General features: G+C 42.4%; 1 pseudogene across 1 annotated transcript; it reads right to left on the bottom strand.

Annotated features, from left to right (window-relative positions):
* Nucleotides 1-1,797: 1,797 nt before the first annotated feature.
* On the bottom strand, nucleotides 1,798-2,161 carry LOC308342396 (large ribosomal subunit protein eL31-like; annotated as a pseudogene). Its single transcript has one exon. The product of its transcript is annotated as a large ribosomal subunit protein eL31-like (transcript).
* Between the last annotated feature and the right edge of the window lie 4,776 nt (nucleotides 2,162-6,937).

The raw sequence follows: 6,937 nt of genomic DNA, 5'->3' as shown, positions 1-6,937 counted from the left end.
CAAGTTGTTTGATAGCATTATAAAAATCTTTTATGGGGTGCCTGGGTGGCTCAGACAGTTAAGCATCTGTCTTTGACTCAGATCATGATCCCAGGGTCCTGGGGTCAAGCCCAGGATGAGCTCCCTGTTCAGCAGAGAGCCTGCTTCTCCCTCTGCCTCTACCCCCTCCCCGCCTGTGTCTCTCATGAATAAATAAATGAAATATTTCAAAAATTTACAAAAAAAAACCCTTTTCTCTTCTTATTTACTTTCTGTCCACTTCTTCCATTATTGTGAGAATGATATGGAACTATTCCACTATGACTGTGGATTTGCCTAGTTCTCTTTGCAGTTCTATCCACTTTTGCTTTATTTTGGTGCATAAATGTTTGGGCTCTTTATTTTCTCTTGAGAAATTGACCCCTTTATCATTATGAAACATCCCTGGTAATATTTTTTGCTCTGAAATTTCCTCTAATAGTAACATAACCACTCCATCATTTTCTTGATTATTGTTATCATGATACATAATTTTCTATCCTTTTAACCTATTTGTGTCAATATTTAAAGTGAATTTTTTTTAATTTAATTTTATTTTTTCAGTGTTCCACGATTCATTGTTTATGCACCACACCCAGTTCTTCATGCAATACGTGTCCTCCTTAATACCCATTACCAGGCTCACCTAACCCCCAACCCCGCTCCCCTCCAAAACCCTCAGTTTGTTTCACAGAGTCCACAGTCTCTCATGGTTCATCTCCCCCTCTGATTTCTCCCAATTCACTTTTTCTTTCCTTCCCCTAATGTCCTCTGTGTTATCCCTTATGCTCCACAAGTAAGTGAAACCATATAATAATTGATTCTCTCTGCTTGACTTATTTCACTCAGCAAAATCTCCTCCAGTCCCGTCCATGTTGATACAAAAGTTGGGTATTCATCTTTTCTGATGGAGGCATAATATTCCATTGTATATATGGACCATATCTTCTTTGTCCGTTCATCTGTTGAAGAGCATCTTGGCTCTTTCCACAGTTTGGTGACTATGGTCATTGCTGCTATGGACATTGGGGTACAGATGGCCCTTCTTTTCACTACATCTGTGTTTTGGGGTAAATACCCAGTAGTGCAATTGAAGGGTCATAGGGTAGCTCTATTTTTAATTTCTTAAGGAATCTTCACACTGTTTTCCAAAGTGGCTACACCATCTTGCATTCCCACCAACAGAGTAAGAGGGTTCTGCTTTTTCCAGATCCTCTCGAACACTTGCTGTTTACTGTCTTGTTGATTTGGGCCATTCTAACTGGTGTAAGGTGGTATCTCAATGTGGTTTTGATTTGAATCTCCCTGATGGCTAATGATGATGAACATTTTTTCATGTGTCTGTTAGCCATTTGTATATCTTCTTTGGAGAAGTGTCTGCTTATGTCTTCTGCCCATTTTTTGACATGATTATCTCTTTTTTGAGTGTTGAGTTTGAGGAGTTCTTTATAGATCTTGGATATCAGCACTTTGTCTGTAGTGTCATTTGTGAATATCTTCTCCCATTCCATGGGTTGCCTCTTTGTTTTGTTGACGTTTCCTTTGCTGTGCAGAAGCTTTTGATCTTGATGAAGTCCCAAAAGTTCATTTTTGCTTTTGTTTCCTTTGCCTTAAAGTGAATTTCTTGTGAGCAAGAATCTTGCTTTTTTACCTAATCTGTTTTTTTTTTGATTTTTATCTAATTTGACTACCTGTACATTTAATGTGGGCATTTAGACCATTTACATTTAACATGATTTCTTTTTTTGAAGTTTTAGACCTTTATTTGACAATCAGCAATCAGTTCTCATCCACATTAACTCTTCAGATTTTTGAAAGTGGTGACTGGTACATAGGTAACCATTGTGTAGAGCTTGTTGGTGAATCTTTAACCTCATTACATTTTCTGGACAACCATATGGATATAATATGCAACATTCCTTATTCCTTTGACACAGACAGCTTTGTTGAGCCTGGTGTCAATGTAAACATCTGGAGTTCCCATCTCTTTCATGGCAAATTTCTGGATCTCTTTCAGTGCCTGGGGGGCACGCTTCTTGAAACCCACTCCTTAGATGCACTTGTAAATGTCAGTGTGTTCCCTGATCCCTACCTCATGGACAGCAGAATGGACCTTCTCTCCACCCTTCTTTGCAAGAGCCATTTGGTCAGGCCCTGCTTGGAAAGCAGATTTAATTATTAATTAATATTTGATTATTAATTTGGCTAGCTTTTTACCCATAAGCTTGCTCTTTGTTTTCTGTTTTTTACCTCTGTTCTTCATTCAATTTTTCTTCTTTTTCTGCATTCTTCATGAATAACTCATTATTTCCCCGATTCCATTTAATCTTTTTTTGTTGCCCTAAGACCTTTAACTTTTTGTCTTGTTATTTTAGTGGTCACTTTAGGGTTTATACTATATATTCTTACTTATCACTGTATATCTCCAAGTGGCATTATATCACTGCACATTCAATGTAAGAATTCTGTAAGAGTAGTGCTCGCTTTGGCAGTACATACACTAAAATTGGAAGCATATAGACAAGATTAGCACAGCCCCTGTGTAAGGATGACATGCAAATTTGTGAAGAGTTCTACATTTTTTTAAATTTTGTTTAGCCATGTAAAGAAAATATGCTTATGACACAATTTGCCTCGAATTTGTTCCAAGTTATATATTTGTTTTTCAATAAAAAAGTTTACAATTTACACCCCCCCCCCAAAAAAGAATTCTGTAATAGTATACTTCTATTTCTCCCCTGTAGGGCTTTATGCTATGGTGGTCATATGTTCCACTTCTCCATAGATTATAAACCCAACACTAACTTGTTGTCATTGGTCTTCAAATATTCAATATACAAAGATGCAAGTAGTAACAGAAACTATTTTATGTTAGCCTGTGTAATTTCTCTTTCCAGCACTCTTCATTTCTTTGCGAGATCCATCCTGTATCATTTCTCTTCCACAAATAACATCTAACATCCCTCGTGGCACCAGTCTGCTGGTGACTTACTCCTTCAGGACAGAAAAAAAATTTTTGAAAAAAAAAATTCTAAATTTGATGAAAAGTATAAACCCACAGGTCCTAGAAGCTCAACAAATCACAGGCACAAAAGATATAGAAAAAACTACACCAGATCACGTCATGATCAAAGTTCTAGAAGCCAATGGTGAAGAGAAAGCTTTGAAACTATCTGGAGGGAAAAGAAAGACACATTACGCAGAGGAACAAAAATAAGAATGACAGTGTATTTTCCCTCAGAAACAATTCAAGTGAGGAAACAGTAGAGAAATGTTTTAAAACACTGGGGGAAAACCCTCTTAGACTAAAATTTCAAGCTCAAAAGAATATCTCTCAAGAACAAAAGACTTTTTTTTAACATGTAAAATATGAAATATTCATGGGATTTGCCTTTTCAATCCTATCTTTCAGGAATCATTGTGTCTTCTTTGCTTGATGGCTAATGTCTGAAAAGTCATTGTTTCATATATTTTTGTGCAGTTTTTTAATTGTTCTGCATAGAAGGGTAAATCTGGTCCCTATGACTCCATCTTGGCCAGAAGTGGAAATCATAGCTGTAATTTACTAGATATTTGTGTGATTTTTCTCCTGCCATAGCCCACATTCCAGGATGGAAGGGACCATACATACCTGTTTTTACTCTGGGCTGTATCTTCAGCACTTGGCAGAGTGTCTGCACACAGTAGGTTCCAACAACTAAATTCTCTAAACTTCTATGTAGTTGCACTTGGTTGAGTGAATCCCAGGGCTGTTCCATAATTCTCCATGATCTGGAAGATGCTTTAGAAGATCCAAATTAAAATAGGAAAAGAGCCATATACCAAGATCAAGGTTGAGAAAGTTCAAAGGAGGAGAAATAAGACCCCAGGAAGGCAGAAAGCTAGAAAAGACAGAAGGAACCCAAGTCTTTCCCCTCCCCACAGCCAGCCCCACCCCAATTCCCCAAAACACTCCCCTTGCACCTATCCCCGGTATGGCCAGCCATTCCCCACCCACCCTGTCCATACCCACATATTCTCCACTTCTCCCCTTCGTTATAGAACCCCAAGTTCAACTGCATAAAATAAAAACTACATTTTCCAGCTTCTCCTGCAGCACGGGGCAGCCATGGGACTGACTTCTGCCAATGATACGTGAGTATTCCTACGTGTCGGTCCCAGGTTGTGTCCTTAAAGGGAAAGGGCATACTTTGCATGACCTCTTACTCTCCCTTCCTATTGGAGGGGATGTGGTTGGGAGTTGAGCCATATTTCATAAAATTAATAAGGCCAACAAATGAGGAATGACAAGACAAAGGTGGAAGCAGGCTGGATCCCCAAGACTGTGGAGCCACCTCACGAGGCCCCAGTAGCCAAATCTAGAACTGGTGTGTGAGGGAATAATGGGATTCTGTCTTGCATAAGCCACTATTATGTGGAGTCTTAGTGTGTGACTTTCAATAGTGCTCAGAACCAGGCACTTGGCTCTTTTTTAGGAAAGGCGAATTACTCAGAAGAGCCTGTGTCCAGGAGAAAAACCATCTGATTTTGACTTGTAACTTTGCACCCCCTAGGGCCAGGGGATCTGGGGCAATTTTTTTTTTAAGATTTTATTTATTTATTTGACAGACAGAGATCACAAGCAGGCAGAGAGGCAGGCAGAGAGAAGAGGAGGAAGCAGGCTCCCCGCTGAGCAGAAAGCCCGATGTAGGGCTCAATCCCAGGACCCTGGGATCATGACCTGGGCCGAAGGCAGAGGCTTTAACCGGCTGAGCCACCCAGGCGCCCCTGGGGCAATTTGATTAGGAAAGAACACCACGACGTCTGTTGCTGTTTGGAGCCTGGTGGGTTCCTGTCAAGGTTCTGACTGCAACAGAACACGCAGTAAGGAGGAGGTTAAAGTTGGACACAGGGAGAGGGCCCTCCTGGGCAGCCTCCCCTTGCCCTCCCTGTCCCCTTTCTAGGCAGGAATCATTCTTAGCAGCAGCTTACTTCCCCTGCCTTGAGTTGGGCACGCCATCCACAGAGCGGGGAAGGGGAAGGGAGGAGAATTTATGGCACCAATGATGGAGATGACGGTTATGAATGACTGGCTATCCTGTCGTCACCCATCACACTCACAGGGAGAACCCTCCAGCGAACACTTCAGGGACCGAGTCTTCCTTCCTGCAGGGCACGCTCAGCCCTCACCAAATATACCTAATATTTAGATAAGGGAGTAATGGGGGGATTTAGCAAACACCTTCCTGAAATCCAATAGCAATAAATGAGAAAAGTGGAGTAGCCTACTCCAGATAACCAGGGCCAGAGAACTAATTAATGCCACTCCCGTCCGTCCTGAGCCAGGATGCTGGCGGCAGAGGCAGGACCCGTCCAGGTAATTCATCAGCTTCAGATTTATGGACTCCTTGAGAGCCGCCCGCACATCTCCTCCTCTCCGGTTTACTTGAGATACTTTTATCTAGATTTTTTTTCAAGATCATTGATCTGCTCTGCCACTTCTTAGGGGAGGTGGTGGGGGAGGGGGATGTGGGGAGATGGTGGGGCAAGGAGATGAGCGCCGCAGTGGGTGACACAATCAAATATTGATTTGCCAGCAATGATCCAGAAAAAAATCAATCTGTTCAAGTAAGCCAGTTGTTTCCAAGTGCCCCAAACCAGAGAATCTTGGTTTCCCATGCAAATCCTTGGATTCTTGATATTGCATTCAAGGCAAGGGGAGAGCCCACTGTGCTTGCACAGGCAGGGATTAAGGCTGCAAATAGAAGAGGTGGCAGAGCTCAATTACTTCATTGGTAGAATGGGAATAAGGGGAGGGTTGCATGGTGTTTCCTAGATGCATGAACAAAGGAAGGTATTGCATCATAGAGAAAGGAACGGGGTGTTCCAAACCACCCTCCCGCTCTCCTGTACTATCAACATCAAACCTTACCAGCACAACAGAGCCCCAACAGTGAAGATTACAGAAATGAAGTGATGTTAAGAGGTTATCCTGCTTTCAGTCTGGGAAGAGCATGTAGTTCTGATTTTACTGGTGAGTCAGCCAGGATGTGGAGGTCCTAAAGCAAAAATCCCATGCAGACCCTCAATGTGCAACAGCAAGGGCCCCCAGCACACAGCTACGATCCCCATGCGCCAGGCGCCATGCTGTGGGCGTGGCATCACGTCATCCTCCCAACAGCCCAATGAGTCAGGCACTGCGATCTTCAGCATCTTAGGTGTGTACACGTGCCTCGGTGTACACGCCTAAAGAAATATATCCTTGTTTCAAAAGAAATATATCCTTGTTTAAAAAGGTTTTATCAATAGGGAAACTCATTTCAGGCAGGAACACTAAAATAAAAATTCAATATAACTACAATCCTGTCCTAAGATTTCAGACTGCCCAATGGCAGAGACCCAGACAGGTTCAACATCAGGGGGGTGAAGGGATCTACAGTCGAAGCCAGCTGCACAGGGCTGATTGGGGTTTCAAGAACTGAGAATGTCACCCCACTCCTTCCCACCCTCTCCAGGTGTAATTGAGATGTGTTTTTGCAAGCTACTGCTAACTTCTTTTTTTTTAAATTAACATATAATGTATTATTTGTTTCAGGGGTACAGGTCTGTGATTCATCAGTCTTACACAATAAGATACTGCTAACTTCTTTTTATCATTGTTTCCAAAATGTTCACCCAGCACACCACAGGGATCCTTTCTTGGGTCTTCCACGGTCGTGGTGTTGGTAACAGAGAAGTGGAGTGACTATTCCTCCCTCGCCATAACCCCCACCTGCTCTGACTACAGCAGGGCCTCTGGCTTCCCTAACACCCCCGGGGAAACCAGAGACCCTCTTTGTGTCTGAACTCCTGGCTGGACTGACGGACAATTCAGAGGGTCTTGCTGGTCACCCCCGGCAACTGCCTCTGAGTTCTTCCAGAGCCTCCTCTGTGAGAGCAG

This window comes from Martes martes (genome assembly GCF_963455335.1).
Source record: "Martes martes genome assembly, chromosome: 4".
Classification (NCBI taxonomy): domain Eukaryota; kingdom Metazoa; phylum Chordata; class Mammalia; order Carnivora; family Mustelidae; genus Martes; species Martes martes.
This window is presented reverse-complemented; position numbering and strand designations above follow the sequence as displayed.